Here is a 25,190-nt window from a genome sequence, read left to right as displayed (position 1 = left end):
AACATAACTCAGGATAGATCAGAGTTATATTTGAAGGCATCCAATGCTTCCTAGCAATTTCTATCATTTTGTTGACTTTTGAAAAACATATTGCAGGTATCCTTATTTGACAAAAATTTCTTGTAATAACTGGTCCTTATACAGGTTTATTAACATATTGCTCTACAACTGTGATCTACATCTTTATGTATCAGTCCTCAACCACATGTTCACAACAAAATGTTAATTTTGTTTGTTAACAATAAATAAAGTGTATTTCAAAATACTTCATCCATCCATTATTCTGTGTGTGAGTTTTTTAAAACACTGAATGAAGGTAAATTACCTATTTTGCCTTTGCAAAAAAATTAATTTCAACTATGGGTGGTTCTAGCTAAACGTCTTTTATTTCTGTATTGTATATTCTTATGTAATCTATAATTCAATCTAGACTTGGTCTTGTTCAGTTCAATCATTTGAATAACAGCAATTGTTATCTGCCAACTTTTCTGACAAACTTTTAAAATGTTTCCAACATCAAAGCTGGAAACTAATGAATTTTTGATTGAAGACAGTTAACAATGTTTTACGGATGAGGAACTTACAACCAGAATAATTTTGATTTCATTATATTAAAAGTCAGCGTCTGTTTTAGAAATTACAAAAAATGTCTTTACCCCTGGTGAAAATTTGATTGAAATGTGTGAGTAACAGTTTATACTGATGTGAGGTGGAGTCATGACAAGGTGATAATAGTGTGAAATCCCAAACAGGAGATGTCATTGTTGTGAAAAGTCTTTCTGCGCATATTACCCCAACTCAAAACGTATGCTTCAGCGATCTATGGTACAAAATAACATTGATGTAAAAACACCAAGATCTTGTTGATCACTGCTGCACTGACATGTTAGTGTATCTTTATGACTGGATATTATTGAATATGACGGATTGAAATTATAAGCAGTATGTAATGATTAATATTTATGTATGATATGTATCTAAATACAAAATATGAATCTTCGTAAGGGGGTTCTTTTAGGGGACGTTAATAACAAATTGTTTGCTTATTTGTAGAGTAATTTATGCGTGAAAACAAGTTCATAATTTTGTTTAAAATTAAGCTTTTTTGTATTTATCGATAGAAGAAATTTGTTTGTATTTTTGTAGAATTTTTAAAATAATAAACACAAGGTATGAACTGTTTGTAGCAATGTGGTGCCAGTATTGGATGAATTATTCCATTGACACATTAGCCTTACTTCATACAACTCACTTATTTAAATAATTATAAGGCAAGCTAAAATGATCTCGTCTAAGTAATGTTTATTGAAAAATCTAAGTTTGGTCTAAGGATTGTGTTGTGTATAAAGCTAACATTTTAATGATCATGGCCTTGTTAGTTATACACCCTTACCTTTTTGTAAAACGCTAACAAGCATAATTCTCCTGCATATGACTGCCAATTGATATCCATAGTTGCTTCTTAAACGTTGATTTAATTGAATTTTTTTTTTGTGTAAATTTGACCTTCATGGAGGAATTTACAGAAAAGTATTTATCTGTTGCAGACAAGGACTGCCAAAAGTGTCCATGAATAGTAGACGATAAGAATAATGACTGAAACTATTTTTCTCATTTTAATTGTTTGGGTTGTCTACGATTTTCATTTACCAGTCAATTGTTGGTATCAGGTAACACCAACCAATGTCAAACATCAACAAAATGAAGGGGCGAGTGGCAATTATTAATTGTCATGAATTGACATTGTTTGCCATCGACTGATATGAAAGAGACAAAGTTTTTGTCAATTGTTATCCATGCTATATTTTAAATGATTAATTTGTACATTGTGAACTTGAGGGATAAAAACGTTGAGGCGTCTATTTTGCCGTTAAGTGCTATTAAACTAGACCTCGGTTTTTAAGTTTTGTTTGTTGTATGAGATTGACAATCAATCGAAATTGCAGGCAGGCATTGGTAAAAAAAATAGTGGTCTATTAGACAAGAATTACATCAAAATTGAATTTAATGGCCATTAAGAGAAAATATGTGAATACTTATTTAGGTTTTTTATGGAACATTTGCCTTGACAATTGTGATGACAATATTTGTTTAGCCTTACAAATAAATCATCAAATGCGAATAAAAATATGTTGATAACAAAAACTTGGTATTTACCCAGCAATATTTATGATATTCAATTGATTATTAAAAACAAGTGATAGATATAAATATTAATATTGTTATGCATTTCTGATTTATTATACACAATTATTCATCTATGTCCACACTTCTGCAAACATTTGAATTCAGTCTGAAGTTTAAATGTCTTGAACAAAAAATATTACTAAAAATAAAGCCTCAATATTTTTTACCCAGAAACATGTTGTCCAAAAAAACTAATATATAAACTCAACATTTTGCAAATACAATTGTCTGTTTCTATGCAGTCTTAAAAACATATTTATGTTTGAATGATTTTTTTAATCATTTGTATTCATTTATTCACATATTGCCAGAATAAATGTGACTTCATCAGTCATAATGCAATTTTTTAAATAGCTTACTACAAAATGTTCACCATTTTGTGTTGGCATGACATGTGCAACATCAATATCCCGTAACCTCAATAGTCAATGTAACTTTTAGTGGTCAAATGTGAAATTAAGGCATACTAAAGGACTGTTACTCAATTCTTCATTATGCACATAAAAAAATACCACAAATCTTCATCATATGGAGATATCTTGTAATAACCATCTTTTAATAACCATCTTCTAATAATCATCTTCTAATAACCATCTTCTAATAACCATCTGTATAGCTCACAGGTCAAGGTCATTCCTTATGGTCAAAAGAGATAATTTGGAATTTAAACATAGCTGTGATTTCATCATTCATAATGCAATTTTAAAATAATAATATATTTTCACCATGGTTATGGATAATATTTGTAAGCGCAAGCCCAAGGTTAATGTCACACTAGTTGTTAATAGCCAAACATAGGCATGGTTAAATAATAACAAAGAGTTAAACATTTATACATGCATTAGGCAAAACTATATTCCATTTAAATCTGTTTCACTTCTACTACTTTTCATGCAAACGGCAAACTGAAATATGTAATCATCAGAAATACTATGTTAAAATAGTATAAATATATATGATAATAGTATAAATATATATGATAATAGTATAAATATATATATGAGCCATGCTCTGTGAAAAGGGGGTTTAATGCATGCGAGCAAGGCTAATCAGGGACGACACTTTCTGTCTAAACTAGATATATTTCTTTAAAATAAAAAATATCATAAAACCGAAAACTGTCGTCCATGATTAGCCTGCGCGGTCTTCACAAGCGAATCTGGGATGACACTTTTTGCACATTCATTAAACTCCCTTTTCACAGAGCGAGGCTTCCATGATTTGGGTTATTTTTGTTAAGTCCCTTTAATTGGCTGCGAATCCTAGGCAACCTGCAGCATGTCTATTAGAACAAAAATTAATACAGTATGATTGAGACTATTAAAAGAAAATAATTAGTGTCAAATTTTATATTTGTGGATAAATAAAAAAGTAAAATAAGAAAAATTTATATAATGTGAACTCTTTTTTATTATTCAGGAAAATCTGTGAAAGAGGTGTCCACATTCCTGTGTTGCAAAAAGAAGCAAGGTAAGTAAGACTCATAGCTGCATGGAAACATGTTGACATACAACTATCCACCTGTCTTTCATTGGCACTGTCCCTGACATGCATGTTTCAAGGAAAACATTCCAGTATTCATGGCGTTTGTGTATTTCAAACAAACTTCTACTTTTTAGTGGAAATGTCAGTGTTGCTGTTTTTATTTTATCACTGCTACCTTGAAGTTTGCCTGACATTGTTTTTTCTTAATATTTGCTCACTTTTAATATTAGCATTGAATATAGTTATGTAAGTAATTCTAGCTGAATCTAACTATTTCTGTACATTTTATTCATTCCTCCAAATCAAGATATACAGTAATTGCATCGTCTTGCTAGGTCATGCAATTATAGTTGTTTGTTTCATCGATGTCAATTTTTCTGCGATTTCTCCTTTAACAGTGAAGAACTAGATTTTATTTAATGACAGTAAAAATATATTGAGAGGCAATGACATAAGAAAACTTCAGAACAAGTTATCTTGATTTTATATCTTTTGTCTTTGTGCCATCCACTTACAGACAATAAAGAGACAATATATAAAGTAAATTTCTTACATTAAGAAAAAATGTGGGCTTCTTTTATCTGGACCGGGTGTGTAAACCATCAGAATTTATTATCCAATCAAATCTTGCAAAATGACATAAATCTCAATAAACAATACATCTTAAGGGTCACAAAAGCCCTTACAATGCAAAAATAAAGTGAAGTCATTGCACTGGAATAATAAATCTTCCAAAATGACAATGAAATTCGTAGACAATTTCCACTTTACATAAACCAAGCCCCATATATAAATGTATTTTTTACAAATTTAGACAACTCTCCTTATTGTGCCCATGTTTGTTTCAAGTGGGTTGTTTGAGATAAAACAATATCAATGTTGACTTTAGCAATCCATACTTTTTCCTTATATTTGTCTAGCAAACATCGTAAATGTGTAATAGTTGTTTTGTGTGCAGTTACTAGGGGGCGTAAGGCATTATTTTCGTGCTAGGATGATATTGCAACAATTGCCTCTTTCATTGTTTTTGAAGCAGTATAAGTAGCTATTAATGAGCTTATGTTATCTTTATAGATATAAAAATGGTTTACAAATATGTTTAAATATTAGGTGTGATATATTGAGTAAAAGAGTTTTAATTGCTTTATTAACCCTTTCCCACTCCGAGGCAAAGTGAAAATGGCTATGTGCAAACAGCATAAAACCAGAACAGCCTGCGAGTAACTCACATTCTGTTCAGGTTTTATGCTGTTTGCTGCTTATAAGTATCTTGGAAATGAAACCTTTAAAACTTTATTGCCATTGGTTATAGAGTGATGTCCAATATATCGAGAGTTGGATGTTGACACTTTTTTGCTTCACGTACTTTTCTATTTTATCCGACATTTATAACTAAATGCAGTTTGGTCCAGATTTTTTGTGCTTCCATTATACATCACAGTCGTGTAGTGCGATAAACAATAACCCCACTTGCCCTACATAACAAAATTAACAGTTTTACATGATTGTGTGTCACCTTTGAAAACATTCTCTCTTAAATTTGCTTTTAAAAAACATGATTTTTTGGTAAGCATATCGGCCGTTCAGCGCTGAGGAAGCTGTATATATGCTGTTCCCAAGTAAAGGACTGGTGTACATAATAACTGTAAATGTAACAGATCAATACTGACCTATCTCCATGACTAGCCCTGTAGATGCAGGGTACAGGACTTGCTATTAATTCAGAGAGAAAAAAATCTGCATTTTTATTTAAAATTCAGTTCAATAATTTTAACAAAGAGTAAATAACTTAAGAGTTATTTGTCTCCACTGTGCAAGGAAGTTTTTATTTTGCAGTCAAATATTAAAGCCAGACTTTCACAGAGGCAAAAAGTATGTGATGTTGTACATGAAGTGTAATATGTGCATGCTTTTAATAAGAACAAAGTATTTACACAAAATAAATGAGAACTGTTTATTTGTGGCTAGGGTTTGTTAACTTCACATAAACAATCAAACCTGGCAATACTCTTCGGATTACAAATAAAATAATATGCATATTTGCTTTTGAAATATACTGTAAATTGTCACTTTCACGCCTCCATGTTTTATTTCCACCCCGTTTTTATGCCCCTGGATTGAATGATCGGGGGCATATTGTTTTTGGCCTGTCTGTCTGTCTGTCATTCTGTCCCAAAACTTTAACCTTGGTTAAAGTTTTGCGATAACTTTGGCAATATTGAAGATGGCAACTTGATATTTGGCATGCATGTGTATCTCATGAAGCTGCACATTTTTAGTGGTGAAAGGTCAAGGTCAAGGTCATCCTTCAAGGTCAAAATTAAAAAAATACAATCCAAGGGAAGTAATAATCTTTTAAAGGGAGATAATTTCTAAACCTGCCAAATCATATATTGAAATTTTATTTCAAAGTGGCGCAATAGGAGGCATTGTGTTTCTGACAAACACATCTCTTGTTTAAATTCTAAAATGAAGAAAAAAGATCTCATTTGCCAAAACGAGAGCACAGACAGCGTTGAAAGTCTATTGGCAAGGTAACAGGAAGTTTCTGTTGAATTAAATATTAAAGGAACAGTTGATTGAATGAAAATCTTAAAGTATATGTAAAAAGAAAAGTTTTTTTAAGAATAAGTACACATAAATGAAACGAGAAGTGGTGAAATATTTCAAACCATCGTATATAAATCGGAAAATCAGAAATATGTATCAAGGGAGCTGGGTATTTTGCCAGCAAGTAAATGCCTGGATGTTAAAGTTATTTCTTTATTTAGTTAAAGTTATAAGCGGATGCGCTACCATTGCGCCACACAAACTTTTACCTCTGTATAGTTAATGTTAAAAGCTTTGGCCAATAACAGAATTGTTTTTCAAACGATATTTCTTTATTTTCTAAGACGTTTTTTCTCTCAAAATGGTCTTCAAAAAATTCACTGAAAATGGCGTTAAAAAAATTCTCAGAAGAAAATCTTCTAAAAAAAGTTTCGAAGTGAAAAAATGTAAGAATTAAAAAATTCAATGTTAATTTTCTTATCTATTTTGTCTGTCAACATCCGGGCATTTTTACACTCAACCGACCAGACCGTCTTCGATTTTTGGTTATTAAGTCCACAAATTTGTGGTTATTAAATCCATTAGCTCAAGCTGATGGACAAAAACTAGCAAATGGAACATAAAATGGCTGCCATTTTACTATTGCGCAATCAAATAATCTGGTTCATTGGGAAAGCTTAAATTGGCATTCAAAAGAGGAAGCGTCATTATGATATGGAGCATGGGTTGTGTAGCACTATATTTTCTGACAATTTTGTAATTTTCTAGCAAAAGATTAACAGTCCACATGCATTTCATGTAAAGCATACAAAAATAAGAATATGACCTTAAACATTATATCACGATCTGGATATATCCTGATCCCAATGTGTGGATCCTGCAAAGCGTTATATAACGGAGTTACAGTGTATAACTAATTGCTTCGAATTAAAGTGGTCTTAATTAAGTGTTGTCTCTTAAAAGCCTGTGTAGATTGCACTGGCTAATATGTGACAATACTTAAACCACATGCATTAATCCTGGTTTTTGCCAGAGCAAGGCTCATATTTAGTAATGATTTTTTACGTTAACATATTGGATGCTAAAGACAGAATTATTCTATAGAAATTTTTTAAAAGTAACTCAAAGTTTGATGGTGAACAAACATACATGGGCGTAAATCATTCTCTTGAAACCTGTAAATTGCAGGCGTTAAGTGGCATGTTTACTTATTAAATTCACAAAAAATAATTACCTTATCTTGTACCACTGAGTTTAAGAAAACATCTGATGGCATTTAACCCTAGGATGGGTTTATTAAACAATACACAACTTAAGGGATTTGTGAGCTTCAAGTGATCTGTTATAGAAACCCATTTGTTTTTTATCTTTATCTTTTTCTAGCGGTGAAACGGTGTGCTTGCATTGTTAAGAAAGACATTTTTAACTTCAATCGCTTCAATATTGCAATGCTGTTGGTTCATACATTAGAACCTCCAGAGTGCAAGATCAATGGGTTCACAGGCGTTTACACACTGGCTGGACGGAATGTAAACACACCGTTATTAGAACTTTGTATTTGCAAATATCTCTAGTTATTGAAATATATAAGCAAAATCTCTAGTGCATAAAAGACAGTTTTTCTTGCAGTTTGTGCCGATTTTTTAAGATTTAAAAATAGAATACGTCTAAATTCTGTGTCAAAATTTCACGTTGCGTGCAGCATAACTGTGTAGATTAATGTGACACACATCGAATTTATGTCCAAGAACACAGGCTTATTAAATGAACTTATTCTGATTTATTTGAAATTGGCATAAGCAGCATAACAACTGTCTTTTGTGAACTAATTGAAATTTTTAAGCAAAATAGTCTTTAAACATTTATTTGAAAAAAAGTGTAGGTATTAGACAAGAGAAGAAATTAACAAAAATTGAGCTTAAATGAGTATTAACATGCTATAAAATCAATACCAACCATTAAATTAAATAAGGATATCTATTTGAAGTAACTCAATATAAATTAATTTTAGTAAATTAAAAAAAATGTGTTTTCCTCTCTTTAAACGTTATCAGATTAAAAATCCCCCCCCCCCCACTGGAATGGTGCTGGACCCATCAGGAGTTAGAAAATGGGTATAAATATACACATGAAATGCACGGCTCCTCAGAGTGACACTAAAATGTGAGATCATGAATGCTTAATAAATCCCTGTATCTCTGTATTACTCAATCTTCAATCCAGAGTTTATTAATATCGGTGTACAACCATGCAATTGTTGCTTTGGCCACACTGATTGCAGATTTATCAAATGCCGGTTTGTTAAATAAGGAGATTAAATTAAACGCCACCTATTGGAATATCGGTAATTAATATCTTATAATGAAGACAAAAATGACAAGTTGTACCCTTTGCTCTGGCAGCTGATAATGTGGAACATTGAAACACTTTGGCTGTGTTTTTTTATTTTGCTTTTAAATTACCAGTTTATTGAAAAGGTTTGTTTTGTTTAATTCAGTAGTTTGAACAAGTAAACAAACTAGTTAATGATTAACTGGATCCATTCAATTTTTCGACAGCATATTACATTCTTTATTATTTATACTTTAATTTTTTATGAATTATTTCCAAAGTGCATATAACCTAGAATTTTATTCTCACAGACTTTGTTATCAAACAATATTTCAAATTCCAAAAATGATAACACATTTTTTCTACAGGATGAAGGCTTAAGATGAAAATTGTATGTCACCAACAAATAATAAAATTCAGCATTAATAGTAACTCCACTCGGGAGGTTAAACAGAGGGTAGATTACCAACTGCCTGAAATCTTGGGCTCCTGTCACATAACTTAGCTTCTATTCCACTTATCACACAGTTATCTGCCTTTATCTGAGCTGTTAGCTATAATTACCCCCCTTTTATCATAATAAGCCACTTATTTTAGACTTGGTCTGGAGCAGTTATTTGGTAAGATTATAGGTTTGATGCTGTGCAGAAACAACATCAGAAGAGTATGAGACAACTTGCTACCACAAGAAATGACGTCTTGGACTAATTTGTTTGTCAAGTTGCCATTATGCAATATGGGTATCTTTATTTATGAAAATTTTATGTCTGTTTTTTATTTCTAAATGATGATTTCATGATAAAGATTAAATAAATTGTTTGAAATATCTGTAGTATAACCAACTTTGCTGCAATCAGGAATGAGGCATCAAAAGTATCAAATAAGTATCAAGTATCAAACAAATTATTTTGGTGTGTTTTTTAATTGATATTGAATGGCCAATGTGCTGTAAAAATTATCCTGAGAAAGATTAATAGTGTTCAGGCTGGTGCTCGATTACAATTTTAAGTCTTAGCCTTATCACAGTTCTTACTATTTCAATTATTTTAACTTGATGTTTATTGCAGTTATGTTAATGTTGTAATGATGAAGTTTTAATATGCTCCCCCGAAAATTTTGGGGGGAGCATATAGTCGCCGCTTTGTCTGTCCGTGCGTGTGTCCGTCCATCCGTGCACAATTTTTGTCCGGGCTATTTCTCAGCAATTAATGACCGAAATTCAATTAAACTTTATGGGAAGCTTCACTAGCAAGAGGAGATGTGCATATTATCAGCCGGTGCTGGTCTAATGATTTTTCACAGAGTTATGGCCCTTTGAAATTTTCCATTAACTGTACATATAGTGCAATTCTTGTCCGGGCTATTTCTCAGCAATTAATGACAGGAATTCAGTTAAACTTTATGGGAAGCTTCACTACCAAGAGGAGATGTGCATATTATCACCCGGTTATGGTTGGATGATTTTTCACAGAGTTATGGCCCTTTGAAATTTTCTATAAACTGTACATATAGTGCAATTCTTGTCCAGGCTATTTCTCCCCAACTACTCAGTTACTGACTGGAATTCAATGAAGCTTTATGGGAAGCTGAACTACCTTGAGGAGATGCACATGTTATTTGTGGGTTCTGGTTAGATGATTTATTTAGAGAGTTATGACCGTTTGAAATTTTTTAGTTGCTGAACCATCCATCGTATTATTTTGTCCAAAGTTATGCGCCTCAAGACGTTTCCTTTTATCTAAATATATAGTGCAATATTGTGACCAAAAAAAACTTTGGGGAGCATCACCCGTCTCCGACGGTTTCTTGTTTTAATGAACAGGTTTTGTAGAAATGGTATAATGCATTTTTAATACAATTTAAATTTGCCTTTACATCAAGAGGTAATTTGGAGTGAACTTTATTTATATAGAGTGGTATAATCAAACACTATTATATACCTGCCAGGATTATAAATGAATTTTAGCCCACATGACAATGAGCTGTCATGCGATATGGGGACCCAATCGACTGTGGTTCTTCTTGATTTCTTCTGCAGTTTGTGACCATACCTTGGCAACTGGGTGGCACAGTAGCTATGTCGCCTTTATCACATAAATCCATTGTCTGGGAAGATAACAATACAGGTAGCTGCTCAAATCCTAAGTGCCCAATTTAGTTATCACGGCCATTGACAGAAGTCTAGTGTTTTATCTGCGTTTCTGAAACGCTTTTATCTAAAAGGGGAAAAGTGGTCCAAAGAATGGTGGGCATTGTTATAATAATTCGCAGGTAGTCAAGATCACATTGCTTGCATTTAGTGTTTGCACAACAATCTTCATATCAGGAAGGAGGACAATATTAATGGCAAACACAAAAAAGCATTATCATGGGTGAAGTTGCTTGTTGACAACCAGTCAAGATTCCATTTGTCTCCTATCAGTAAACTGTCTCATTCGATTGTTCATATGTTCATTTGAAGGAAGTTTGTTCTGAACTGAAAAACCTAGTTTAGGCCAAAAGTGTTGTCCCTAATAGGCTGTGCAGAATTCGCAGGCTTATCTGGGATGACATTACACCCATGCATTAAGCCTTGTTGAACAAACATGATAGTTTGACACTCAAAAGAACTTCAAAGGCGTAGATTCCTAAGGTGGTGTAGCCTGCGGTCTTAACATTTACCTAGAAATTAAAAAACATAAAAATGAAATAAAATCAGAAACAATAAGAATTGTTTGGGGTCAGTGATAAATCAGAAAACAATGTTTTACAATAAAAGTATTTTCATTTATAGATTTAAAGGGGCCGTCCAACAGATTTTGGCATGTAGTGATGCTTTAAATGCTTTATATTGATAAATTTAAACATTTGAACTATAAATCTCCAGTAAAAAAAACAAGAATACAATTTTTTTTAAAGGAAAAAAAGTAACCCTCAACAGGGTTCGAACCACTGACCTCTGGAGTCCTGGGTCCTGGAATAAAAAGCCTCCCGCCTAGACCACTCGACCATCCACGTTCACATAAAGGGTGGATGTATTGTTAAGCTATATAAGCAATCCTTGTAGTTTCCCAAAATATCGAATCGCGTCGATACGACGCTTTATCTGTTGGACGGCCCCTTTAAGTGGCTGTTTCTGTCATAGAATCAACACATATAATTGTCAATTTTAGTCTATAACAAAAAGATTAGATCAAATGACAGCAGCTAGTGCTACATTGCATCTCTTCAGATTGACTGACTAACTAGATGATACAGGGACAGCACAATATACCTACTATCTTCCAAACACATAATGATACACAGAGCAATAAGGAGTTGAAGAGTTTAAGGGAGCATGGCTAATAGGGGAACTCATCCTACAGGAATTTAAGACAGCATTATTTATTTGTGAAATTGAAACTCAAAGTAATCCCATTTTTTCAGTACTTTTCTAGAAATAGCAGAATACATTTTTTGCAGATGAACAAATTGACATACAGACAATATTAGCCTAGGGTAAACCTATAGTCCCCTACAATAAAAAAATATTTATCAATAAAAGAATATAATGTTTATATGCTGTGATAGATGACATTTTTTTCTAAATATACACACAAATATACGTTGAATCTACATTCTAGAAATGAAAAAAACAACTTAATCCTACAACCCTTCAAATCCGCCTTCACATTTATATACACAAAGCTTTGCTCCTGTGTGCCCTAACGTAAGACTTATATATGCTACCATAGACTTTTTGAAATTTTGGCTAATGTTAAAATAATTGCAAGTAACAGTAATAAATAAAACAGTAATGAAGTTCCAGAAAATACTAAAGATCCTTCACAACATGAAATTGATTGCGTTTAAAGCACAAATAGATGTGCTCCCTGTTATCATATCTGGAAGGTATATTATTTGATCATGCACTTGATTACATGCTGGACATTAATTCAGACAGTTCATCATATTTCCTTGTGATGTGTACTAATTAAATGTAACAAAGTCCTTATTAACAATTATGGTAAAGCTTGCATGCATACTTGGAAACACAATAGTATGAATATCTTATCTGCTAAATTTGGTATCGGAAAATCACCTTCAATTTCCTGTGACGAAAATTGGTTCATCTTTATAAAGAAAGCAAGTGGACTTAATCAACTTTGAAAATCATTTTCAAACAATGCCACTTGTTTACTAGAACAAGAATGATAATGCAATGGTTTAATAATATTGTAAATGACCAGCATGTTGCACACAGGGATCAGAATTGTTGTTGGAACTTTTCCAGTTGTTATGGGTAATTGTTTGTAAAGAGACGAGCCGTGATCATTAATCATGATTCATCATGGTGTGAAGTAAATCAATGGTTTCTGTGCAGTAAATATAATTAAACACTTTGATATTTTTTTAAACTAATTTTCAAGGTAAAACACCAGTAGATTCATAGTATTTTTCTTCAATTTTTTTTTCAAAGAATACTATCAGAATAGCAAACAGTTTGGATCCTGATGAGACGCCATGTTCTGTGGCGTCTCATCTGGATCCAAACTGTTTGCAAAGGCCTTCAAAATTCGGTTCCAGCACTGAAAGAGTTAACCCTTTGCATGCTGGGAAATTTGTTGTCTGCTAAAATGTTGTCTGCTGAATTTCTAAAATAAGCATTTTCTTTGTTGTTTAAAAAAAAAAAACTACCAGAATAGCAAACAGTTTGGATCCTGATGAGACGCGTGTTGTTCTCTGGCGTCTCATTTGGATCCAAATTGTTTGCAAAGGCCTTCAAAATTCGGTTCCAGCACTGAAAGAGTTAACTTCACCAAATTAGCTGATTATATACTGAATTTACTGCCATACAAATAATCACATTGTCTTCCATAAAATGTCTGGATATAAAACTTAACCAATATCTTTTACATTTGTATATAATGCTGACAGATTTACCAGTTTCAACTGCAGATTGCACTTGGAATGGAATAAAATATTCAAAATGATCTCATGGTTTTTTGTACTTTTTCCATTTATTATACATGCTTCTCACTTAGATCAGGCTGAATAATGCAAAACATGGTGGCTTTAATCAAACATCCCTGAACAATATTGTCCATGAATTCAATTTCCAAAGCACAATACAGTATGCGTTGAATCGTCGCTAAATAACAAAAAAAACTTTTTAATCCCTGTGGATTCAGCCATTGTTGTATTGTGCATTGATATTTTCATATCAAGAAAACAATATTTCCAATGTGGTTGGTGAAAGGGAGCAGGGATATTCCATTTTCTTCCATTCAATATAAGAATGTAATAAAAGATTGACCCTTGATTAAGTGGAATCCAAACAAAACGTTGGACGCGTTTCACCTCTGCTAGAGTGAGAATGGACAAAGTCATTATTGAGCGAACAATAAAGGGATTTGCTATAACAATGTGCTAATAAACTCATCAGCCTCCATTGTGTGTAAAATCATTACATTTCTATTTAGAGCACACGCTGTTTTTCCATATAGGCGAAAAAAGTAATAGCTTTTTAGTACATTTCAGATTGGTTTTAGTGTCGATTTCTAAACATAATTGTGTGAATTCAATTGTACATTATGAGGACTAATCCGCCTAGAATTATAATGATGAAGCACGTATTAGAGCGAATATTCACTGCTGAATGCACAAACAGAATATCATCACGTTTGAAGCATTTCTGACAAGTTAATATTATTTTCATCACATTATCTTTTCATACATATTTTTTCACAATCCATATTGGATGATGACCACCCATGAATACTGTATTGCTTTCTGTATATGGAGAGATTAAATAGCACTGTCAAAGGTATATGTTTATCAGGTAAATGATTTGAATATTACGTTTTATTTATCACTCAAGTTACCATATTTAATGATATTGATCCAGTATAATCTTTAAACAGGGCTGTATTTGCACACAGACTGCATGGTGAACTATTGTAAATATGAATATCTACTTAGGGTGATGAAGCATGAAATGTTGAAAACTAAAACTATATTTGATATCAAATGTCTGTTAAAATCAACAATAATATAAAACAAGAAAGAAAAAGCAGAGCATTATAAAACCCTAATTTTAAAATAAATGTTTGTAATATTGAGTTTGTTAGGAGACAGTTCCTCTCTAACAACTTTGGCTTGTCTTAAACCTTTACCCCTTAGATACCTATTTTGATGCATTTGTAATCACTTAGAAAGTTAAATTTAATTAAAGACTTTTCTTACTATATTCAAGTTTTAATTCCAATCGTTAGACAGCAAACAGCATAAAACCTGAAAAGACTGCAAGTTACTCTCAGGCTGTTCTGGTTTTATGCTGGTTGCAAAAGACATATTCACTTTGCTTCTGATGGGGAAAGGGATTAATTAATAGTGTATGAAATTAGACATTAATCATGTTTTACCTTCTGAAACCATTATAATTTATTTATAGTAAATACTTTGAAATACTTTTATTGCCTGACACCTTTTAAGCTAGCACAAACACTGTAATTGTTTAAATTGATCATCTGCAAAATGTAAGTGTCATACAATAATATGTGTATTATGTATTTTTATAGGATTTCATACCGCAGCAGTTTCCATATTAATTTTCACTGTTCAATGCCAGTTGGTTCCATTGTAGTTTGCACATTTTAGTATGACCAAGTTAACTCTAAGTATTAACAAGAGATTTTAAATGACAATACATCGATAAAAGTGATGAATTATTGGGGCGTACTGAGGGTATCAGACAAGATAATGATCAAACTCACCAGTGGTCATGTGACGAGGATATTTGACAGAGACGTCAGAAAGATGTTTGCCATTGTCATTCTTCAAAGCTTTATCATCTCGGAGGAAGTGTTTACTGGGCGCAATTGTTGTCGGATGCAAACACTGGCAGACGTTCCCTCGACAAGTTAGCCTGGCTGATTTACGATACAATAAGATGTTTTCAAACAACAAACGATGAATTGCGTTTGCACTGGGGCCGTTGCATGTCAACTATTGTCATCAGGGTTGAAGCTGGATTGACACAAGCAGTCAAAGTGACAGATAGGGAAAAAATGTTCTTAGCATCCATGAAACATTGTTTATAATATTCATCATACAAATACCACTAAGGTGATAAGTTCTTCAATTTTTTCTCTGAAACTAGCCAAAATATAATTGTTGTGACAAAAATACACAGTTATATTTAATTATTGAACCATGTTTTTTTTTTTTTTTTCTTTGAGTCGTGTTCTGCCAAAACTGGGCATAATGCATGTGCATAAAGTGACGTCCCAGATTAGCCTGTGTAATCATTTAAAGGAACACACAAATGTGGGTTGGGCTAAAAATGAACTTTGTTACTGTTTCAACATGTTTTATACTCCAGCAATTCAATGTATATTTTTCTTAACAAACGATCACTAATCCTTTTATCGCCTTTTTATAACAACACTCGCCAGCTAAGTGTTCTAACATCTTATCAGCGATAAAGATCTTTTGACTTTGTTACACTTGTATGCTAAGTCGTTATTAATGCAGCCTATATTTGCCGATAAACACATTCTTATGGTTACAACTGCACCTTTTTCGTTTGTGTTCTTAATTTTAGCACCTCGGCAGGACTGACGTGTGACCGTTGTTTCCAGTTCAAATATGACTTTTGAAGCTAAATATACTGGCCGTTGGCCGTTATGGACAATTGACCGTTATTTTCAATAGGAGTATAGAGTGATTTTCGTCAGGAGGGTATCTAGACTGACCGTTGTCTGCAATCAACTGTTATTCTCAAGGGACCATTATGTCAGTTTTGACTGTATTTAATTTAAGACCTTTCTTACTAGATTCAAGTTTTTAAGGCTTCATTTTCAACATTTAGATTCTGATGAGCAGCAAACAGCATAAAACCTGTGAACTGACTGCGAGCTGCTCGCAGGCTGTTCTGGTTTTATGCTGTTTGGACATTTTTACTTTGCTTTTGAGTGGGAAAGGGTTAATATCTAAACTTACTGTACTGGAAGGTGTCTTATTATATATCCCCTGTTAATTTCAACCTGTATTGTATGACAATCTTTATATCAGTGCATACCGATACAAAGCATTGATCCATGCTTGTAGTGCAGTCAAGTCAGCAACAAAAACATAATTTAGTAGTTGGCATGCATAGAAGACATCATAAAATTAAAATTCAAACAAAAACACATAAAATACCCTTTTTTGTTAACTTAAGCACTTCATGCTAAAAATGTTTCATAACATAATATATATATATATATATATATATATATATATATATATATATATATATATATATATATATATATATATATATATATATATATATATATATATATATATATATATATGTACAATTCATTCACATACAAAAACAGCAGCAATTTTCATATATGAGCTAAGCTGCATACAGTTGCTGTTATCTGTTGCTTTGAAATCTATCAGTTAGAGGTTTCTTTCATTGGAAATCTTATGCACAACAAGATATTTTTAGTCCCCTTACCGGTTTCACCGGAGGGACTTATGGTTTGAGCTCTGTGTGTCTGTCAGTTTGTCAGTCAGTCTGTCTGTCAGTCCGTCTTTGAACCTGGACACTCTTGCATGAAAAGGGCGCTATATAAATCCGGTATTATAATAATACTAATAATAAAAAGTATGACAACTCTAGATCTAAGAAAGATAACTCTAGATTTGAGAATGACAATTCTAGATCTAAGAATGAAAACTATAGATATGAGAATAACAACTATAGATATGATAATGAAACCTATAGAACTGGAAATGGCAACTCTAGATGAAAGAATTGCAATTCTAGATCTAAGGATGACAACTCTAGTTTTAAGAATGACAACTCTAGATTTAAGAATGACAACTCTAGATTTAAGAATGACAACTTTAGATATGAGTTTACAGTATACTAAATAAGCGTTTCATTTAGGGCTGTACTCTCTAATAAAATATATCATAGTTGACTCAAACCATGTTTAACACTTAACTATTGTTCTGGGTTTATCTTTATGAGATACCGTAAAAAGTTGTGTATAAGGCGCACTTTTTTACCCCAAAATTTCATTTTAAAAACTTGATGCGCGTTATGCACAACTACAGCCATGCCAAGACATTTTTTCGCTGTCAGTTACCCAGTAGCGGTAATTCGCATCATTCTGTTTTCCGGTGTTTTAACTGTAACTATGTTGATAATAGTGTTATATTGACGATCTGAATAAGATGAACAAACATTATAAAGTTAACATATATATTTTCTTTTTCTTTTTCAGGTACGTACAGAGCATTGAAATCAAATAAATTTGAAGAAGAGAATGAAAAACGAGGAAGCCATTTTTATTTAAATGTTATTGTTTACTTTTCCCACAATATTATACCCTACTGTACTAGGGTTACACAATTTATTTGGGGGCACTTGTCGATTTACAATAGTATGTCGGCAAGGTATTTCCCGATATATTTAAGATTATTTTTCTTGCTTTTCAAATGTGTTAATAAAATTGATGCTGTGTTTGTTTACACGTTTTCATACGTCTTGTCAAGATTGAGGATGTGATTATTGAGCAATTTGCGTCACCTGTCAAGTTTTGTGTAGCTGGGCTATTATCAAAACATGCGAACCGGCAAACGGCTTCACACCTCCATTGTTTGTTTATCGCCGGTAAAGTCGTGATGGTGTTGAGAAGTTTGAGTCGTTAAAGTCCCCTATCAATTTTAGACACTCGAAAAGAACGCATGATATCGGCATTGTAAATAAAACGCGCGGTTGTGAATTAGTCATGCATGAATAACCAGGTGACAATACCAATCAATAATGTCAGTTTCTTAGTTATCCATCCGTTATGTGTACTCCACGATAAAATCGTGGACAGTTACTTCGGAGACATATGATGAAAACCTTGATGGTATCCTCGTGGAAAGTGTGCATTTCATGCATAATTCATTTAAATCCAAACATTTATTTTTACGCATAATATGATTAAAAAAAAACACCAACTAGTTGTATCGTTATCGTCTTAAAAATAATTTATAATTGAAGCAATAAAAGAATACGTAAGATCGGCAATGTAAATATTACGATTTTCAGTTAGCCTGTGGTACGGAATTTTTCCCCCGATTTTTTTGCTTCAAAAACTTTTTTTCCAGATTTTTTAGCTTTAAAAAGTAGATGCGCGTTATACATAAATGCGCGTTATACACAACGTTTTACGGTAGTTGTAGGGCATGAATACTGGTGTTCACTGCTAAATCCCTGAACTATGATAAACTTAGAGACTTTAGTTAAACATTGCACTGCAAAAGGTTACATTCCATTAGAAAACGCCTGGAAAAAAAAGTTGCAAAAACAGTTGATTGTGACTATTGTCAAGTTCTTTCTTGGTTCTTTTTTATTGCACAATTTGATTCCGCTTAGAATGCAGAAAAGTTATGGTTATGGACGTCTCTATGTGCAAAATGTTGCATTAATTTTCGCTTAAAGATAACTTGCTTTAACATTGAATTATATAGGGAAACTATTTAGTATATTATGACCTAAATGACAACTCTAATGAAACCTAAAGAACTGAAAATGGCAACTCTAGATCTAAGAATGATGACTCTAGATCTAGGAATGACAACTCTAGATATGATTATGAAACCAATAGAACTGAGAATGGCAACTCTACGTTGGCGAAATGTCGTTCATGATTTTATGAACACTTCAAGCCAATCAGGAATTGTTCATGAACCGTTCTCATAAAGTTCCTGATCTTGGTTCATGAACTTTTGGACACGAACTGTTCTTAAGACACGTTCATAAACAGTTTATGAATTTTTGTTGAACACTTCAAAGTTCATGAACAGTTCTTCATCTAACCATAAATACTTAGTAATGAACATTTCATGAACAATTATTTCTGATGACTTTTCTGAGACAAACTTTCAGGATCCATCATGAATAATTCATGAATTCCTTTGTGCTAGATGTTTCATAAATATTTTTGAAGGTAATATTGAAATGTCTAGCATACTAATCTTGTAGATTTGTATGAATATGCATAGTATTTTCACCACTGTAAGTAAGAGTTCTTGACCTGTTCTAGAGAATTTTAAGAACATTTGTGCAAGAACTGTTCAAGAACTGCCTTCAGGAACAGTTCAATAACTTTTTAAGGACCTTTCCTGTTCTTGAATTATTCTTAAACTATTCTTGAACACTTTAAGAACTTTTTTGAACAACATGTTTCCTTCTGATGTTCTTAAACAGGTCTACACTATGTTTTTGAACATATGATGGACTTTTTAAGAATCCAATATGTTCTTAAAAGGATCTGTCATTGTTCTTGGAAGACTTAAAAGACAAGTTTAAGAACGTTTTAAGGACATCTTATTTCAAGAACAGTTTAAGATGATATCAAGAACTCAAACATGTACATTGCATTGCTGTTTTTACAAAGGAAGAATATTGTGTGCACAGAAAGTTGAAATGGAAGGCACATGGTGTATGTTATATTTGAAAATGTAAGTCTTAAATAAATTACCGGCTGAACTGATCAGCCATTGGTTCAATTTCAAGTTCTTTGGCACTGTAAGTGTAAGCATTTCAGGGAAACCATTGATTAGTAAATGATTCTTGAACTGAAAATGAGACTATTCATAATCTTTTAAATACATGAATTATTCATGAACATATAGTGCAAAGTTGTATTATGAAATTTAAAGAGTATTATCAAACCACTTGTATCTCAGTTATTAGTGTTATATTTAAATTATTGTTATATGTTGCTATCAATATGTTAAGTGCTAATACAAGACTTGTTTCTTCTTACCCTGACGTGTTTGTTGAGTAACCTTTGCATAAATTGACAAATTCTTGTTCATGAATAGTTCATGAACACTTCATGCCACCTCAGTTCATGAACTCTTGAAGAACTATGGTTCATGAACTATTCACAGACAGTACGTGAACAGAAAATGAGCCATTGAAAAATATAAGAAATATGTTCATGAACTGTTCATGAACAGCAAAACCCTGAATAATGTTTCAAGAATTGTGTTGTTCATGAACTGTTCAAGAACACTTCATGCCATTGGTGTTCATGAATAGTTCATGAACATTTCATGCCATAATGGTTCAAGAATAGTTCATGAACACTTCATGCCATAAGGGTTCAAGAATAGTTCATGAACACTTCATGCCATTAGGTTTCAATAATATTTCATGAACACTTCATGCCATTAGTGTTCATGAACAGTTCATGAACTAAAATTTCAAGAACATTTCACAGACGTGGCTCATTTTCTGTTCACTGACTATTCGTGAACTCAGTTCACGAACAGTTCATGAACAGTTCACGAATTATTCGTGAACTGCAGAACAACATTTCGCAGGGGAAGATCTAAAAATGACAAATCTAGATTTTAGGAAGACAACTCTAGATCTAAGAATGACAAATCTAAATTTTAGAATGACAACTCTAGATCTAGATTGAAGAATGACAACTCTAGATTTAAGAATTCCAGATCTAAGAATTTTAACTCTAGATCTGAGAATGTCAACTCTAGATCCAATAATGACAACTATAGATCCAAGAATGACAAAACTATATCGAAGAATGATACTCTGGGTCTAAAAATCCAAGTCGATGAATGAGTAATAAAACTTAAGCTACGAAAGACTGATCAGTATTGAAGAATGGAAACTCTTTACCTAAGAATAACAACTCTAGATTGGAATAATATACTCTATATCTGAGATTTTTTACAAGCCTAGAACTTTTCTAGAGTTTTGTATCTAGATTTTTAAATCACATGTCTGCTGCAATGTATTGTTGCAATAATCATAGAATAGAATTTAATACTATTATATAATAAATCCCTAAGACAATAAGATATTAAAATTCTGGTTACTTTGAAATGATATTTATTACCTGGCATAACAGTACTGTTTTAGACTAATATGTTTAATTTTAAACATTAGAAAGTCTTTGATAACATTTTTTTGTGGAGTCTTGAGAAAAGCTCCTGGTAACAAATGGTTGGGTGGCTTCTGGCAATTAGTGGCCTCTGTGGTGAGAGAAACTATCAAAGACACTTGACAGCCAAGAACCATTGAATGTGAAGATAGTCATGCAAGTAGTGAAAACAATTCCATTTGTAGTGTTAATAGGTAAAATATACTCATTATTCTGAGTATTTCCGAAACATTTTCTAATTGCGTATCCTTAAAGGCGTGAAGTGGTGATGGTATGATGATGCAAGGCACCTCGTTTTCGATCCCTGTGGTTCTTCAGAACGTGTGAATTTGGTAGTGCCTTCAACAAATGGTTTGTTTTTTTGTCAGACCATGTGTGCCAGTGTATGAGCTGCGGTTAGTATGACCACTGCTGAGCACTTTGAGAAATAGTTACATAAGTGCATAATTAGATACAAATCATTTCTGTTGTTAGTTTGTTAAAATATTTGTAAGCCTAATTTTCTAACTGACGTTTCATATTAATTTGGAGAAAACTCCTTTTCCTGAAGACAAAAATGAATTAATATGTCTTGATGGCTTGTCATTGGGACTGTATTCTTTCAGATGGCATGTAACTTTAGTGGAAATGAATTCTGATGTCATGTTCATTGAAAGAAAGGGAGATAACTTGTCATGGTGGTATGCCATTCCAAGAGAAGTATCTTATACCTAGAGCATGTAATTTCAAGGGAAATAATTCATCTTGATGAAATGTCATGTCAGTCCAAGGAAAATAACTTGTCCCCCTGGCATATGATTCTAAGGTAAAATTATTTGTCTTGATAACATGACCATGGGTTTCAAATATTTAGTGTTGATCTTGAACATGTATTTTTTCGGCGTAAGCTGTATTAAGCCAGCTTTTCACCTTAGCCTTACCTTTGTGCCCGCGGCTAGGTACGAATGAATACACTTCATTTATTCCATTGGCTGATTTGAGTATACCACCAGAACATTGGAAACATATCCGCGTATTTGTTTTACTGTATGAAACAATTTTATCTCTAATGAAAAGGCTTAATAAATAGAACAGTTTTACACTCAATTCTCGACATCAATACAGTTTGTGCGTACACCTTTTATTTTCAGAGTATTACCAGCGCAAAAGCGTTTATACTTAAAAGGCTTTGTTCTCATATTTAGTACTTACTTCCATATTCCTGTCAACATGTTAACATGTAAAAGTATAAAGAGCAGTGGAAGCGAGGCCTCACTTTAAAGCATTGCATTACAACCCGCGAGATTTCGGGTCAATTCGCGGACATTCAGAGTTTATATACAGGTCATCACCGGAGTTCGCGGCCAGTAAAATAATCGTTATATAATAAAGACGCTATCCGTGAACTAGGTGACCTGGAATTTTCTTTAGACCAGAAATATGTTAAATGAAGATATTCAGCAATATAATTATGGTATGTCAATAATAGATTCTTAATGTGTTTTCAACAATACAATGATAAATATTATTTTTGATAAATTTAAGGGGTGTTGCGGCAGTTTATTTAACGGAGAATATATTTATAGCAACACCGATGGTGCTATTATCACAACTCAATAATTTTGTTATCAGTATCGTCAGAAATGACCGAATTGGTTTAAAAATCTATTGTCAGTGGTTCGATCCCAGGTGGGGTTAACTTTTTTTTACTTCTTTTTAATTTCTTTAATTTCATTCTTGTTTTATACTGGAGCTTTTTAGTCATGTCGTTTAAATTTATCAATTTAAAGCATTTAATCACAAACTTCAAAACAAGCCGAAATCTGTGAACAAGTACATGTAAGTTATTAATGATTAAGGTCGAGTTTGATACTGTATGATATTATGTTTGTCATTAAATATTGTTTTTTATTTATTATACGCCCGTATAAAATACGGGACGTATTATGTGAAACCCCTTGGCGGGCGGGCGGCAGGCGGGCGGCGGGCGGAAGGCATCACTTTGTCCGGACTCTAATTCAAATTGTATTCATCCGATCTTCACCAAACTTGGTCAGCAGTTGCATCTAGTTGATATCTAGGCCAAGTTCGAATATGGGTCATGCCGGGTCAAAAACTAGGTCATAGGGTCAATAAGTGCATTTTCAAAGGGGCCACTTTGTCCGGACTCTATTTCAAATTGTATTCATCCGATCTTCACCAAACTTGGTCAGCAGTTGCATCTAGTTGATATATAGGCCAAGTTCGAATATGGGTCATGCCGGGTCAAAAACTAGGTCATAGGGTCAATTAGTGCATTTTCAACGGCGCCACTTTGTCCGGACTCTAATTCAAATAGTTTTCATCCGATCTTCACCAAACTTGCTCAGAAGTTGAGTCTAGACAATATCTAGGCCAAGTTGGAATATGGGTCATGCCGGGTCAAAAACTAGGTCATGGGGTCACTTAGTGCATTTCAAGGATTTCATGGTGTCCGCTCTCTAAATGAAGTAGTTTTCACCCGATCTTCACCAAATTTGGTCAAAAGTTGTGTCTATATGATATGTAGGTCAGGTTTAAATATGGGTCATGCCGGGTCAAAAACTAGGTCACGAGGTTACTTAGTGCATTTCAAGCATTTAGCATGGTGTCCGCTCTCTAATTGAAGTAGTTTTCATCTGATCTTCACCTAATTTGGTTACAAGTTGTGTCTAGATGATATGTAGGTCAAGTTCGAATATGGGTCATGCCCGGTCAAAAACGAGGTCACATGGTGCATTTAAAGCATTTAGCATGGTGTCCGCTCTCTAATTGAAGTAGTTTTCATCTGATCTTCACCAAATTTAGTCAGATGTTACATCTAAATGATATCTAGGTCAAGTTCAAATATGGGTCATGCCAAGTCAATAACTAGGTCTTGAGGTCACTTAGTGCATTTCAAGCATTGAGCATGGTGTCCAAAACCTTCGAACGGGCGTATCTTGTGACAGTTTGGCACTCTTGTGTCTTTTGGTAAGCTGTTGTGATCCCAGTTAAGATTCAAAACAATTTCTAATGTTTATGCATATTTCTTACAATCTATGTACCGGTACTTGGGTTTTGCCTAATTGATGTATTTTATAAAATTTGACGTAGACGGTAGGGATAGTTAAAACCAAAAATCTCTGTTAAAAGTGCGGTGACCCCCTTTTTTATTTTTGTTTCATGATAACCATACATAGATGAACATATTTGAGAAGTTTCGCAAAAAGTTATTAGATAGAACTTTTTTTAATTCTATTTGTGTGGTAAAAATAGTAAAAAAATGACGTTTTTTGGGTGACATAAAAATTATGAAAATTAAATTTCTTAAAATTTAACTTGTGTTCTCCATTTTTTTGGTTGTTTGTGGTTTACTTAAATGGTATATGATATATATTAGCTTATATAATCTCTACATGTTTCCAATTTCATAGGTTATTAATCATTATTATGAAATTAGAGATTTTTCTGTTTTAATGAAAAATTACATATTATATAATGGTGAATAAAATCCAAACAAAGCCGGTGACCCTATGTTTTTATTGCATTTTTCATTTAGTATTTGCATGTAGTACTTGAATAAAAATTTTGAGCAAAAGTTATTAGATGGAAAAAAATCATCAAAACTGCAGCAACACCCCTTAACAATAATTATTCCACCATATTGCCTAATGTACTAAAGTGATATTATGAGCATGTAACAGTTTATAGGTGTCTATCGCAACCGTT

General features: G+C 32.9%; 1 protein-coding gene across 4 annotated transcripts in view; it reads left to right on the top strand.

Annotated features, from left to right (window-relative positions):
- The window catches only part of LOC127832026 (transcription factor Sox-13-like), a 169,559-nt gene that overhangs the window by 25,797 nt on the left and 118,572 nt on the right, over window positions 1-25,190 (top strand). For 3 of the 4 annotated variants that reach the window (XM_052357188.1, XM_052357215.1, XM_052357222.1), the window contains one exon: window positions 3,607-3,657. The exons of the other annotated variant lie outside the window; for it this stretch is intronic. The gene's annotated coding sequence lies outside the window, so the exon portion shown is untranslated. The remainder of the gene's footprint in view (window positions 1-3,606; window positions 3,658-25,190) is intronic. 4 annotated transcript variants of the gene reach the window in all.

This window comes from Dreissena polymorpha, chromosome 1 (genome assembly GCF_020536995.1).
Source record: "Dreissena polymorpha isolate Duluth1 chromosome 1, UMN_Dpol_1.0, whole genome shotgun sequence".
NCBI classification, from domain to species: Eukaryota; Metazoa; Mollusca; class Bivalvia; order Myida; family Dreissenidae; genus Dreissena; species Dreissena polymorpha.
This window is presented reverse-complemented; position numbering and strand designations above follow the sequence as displayed.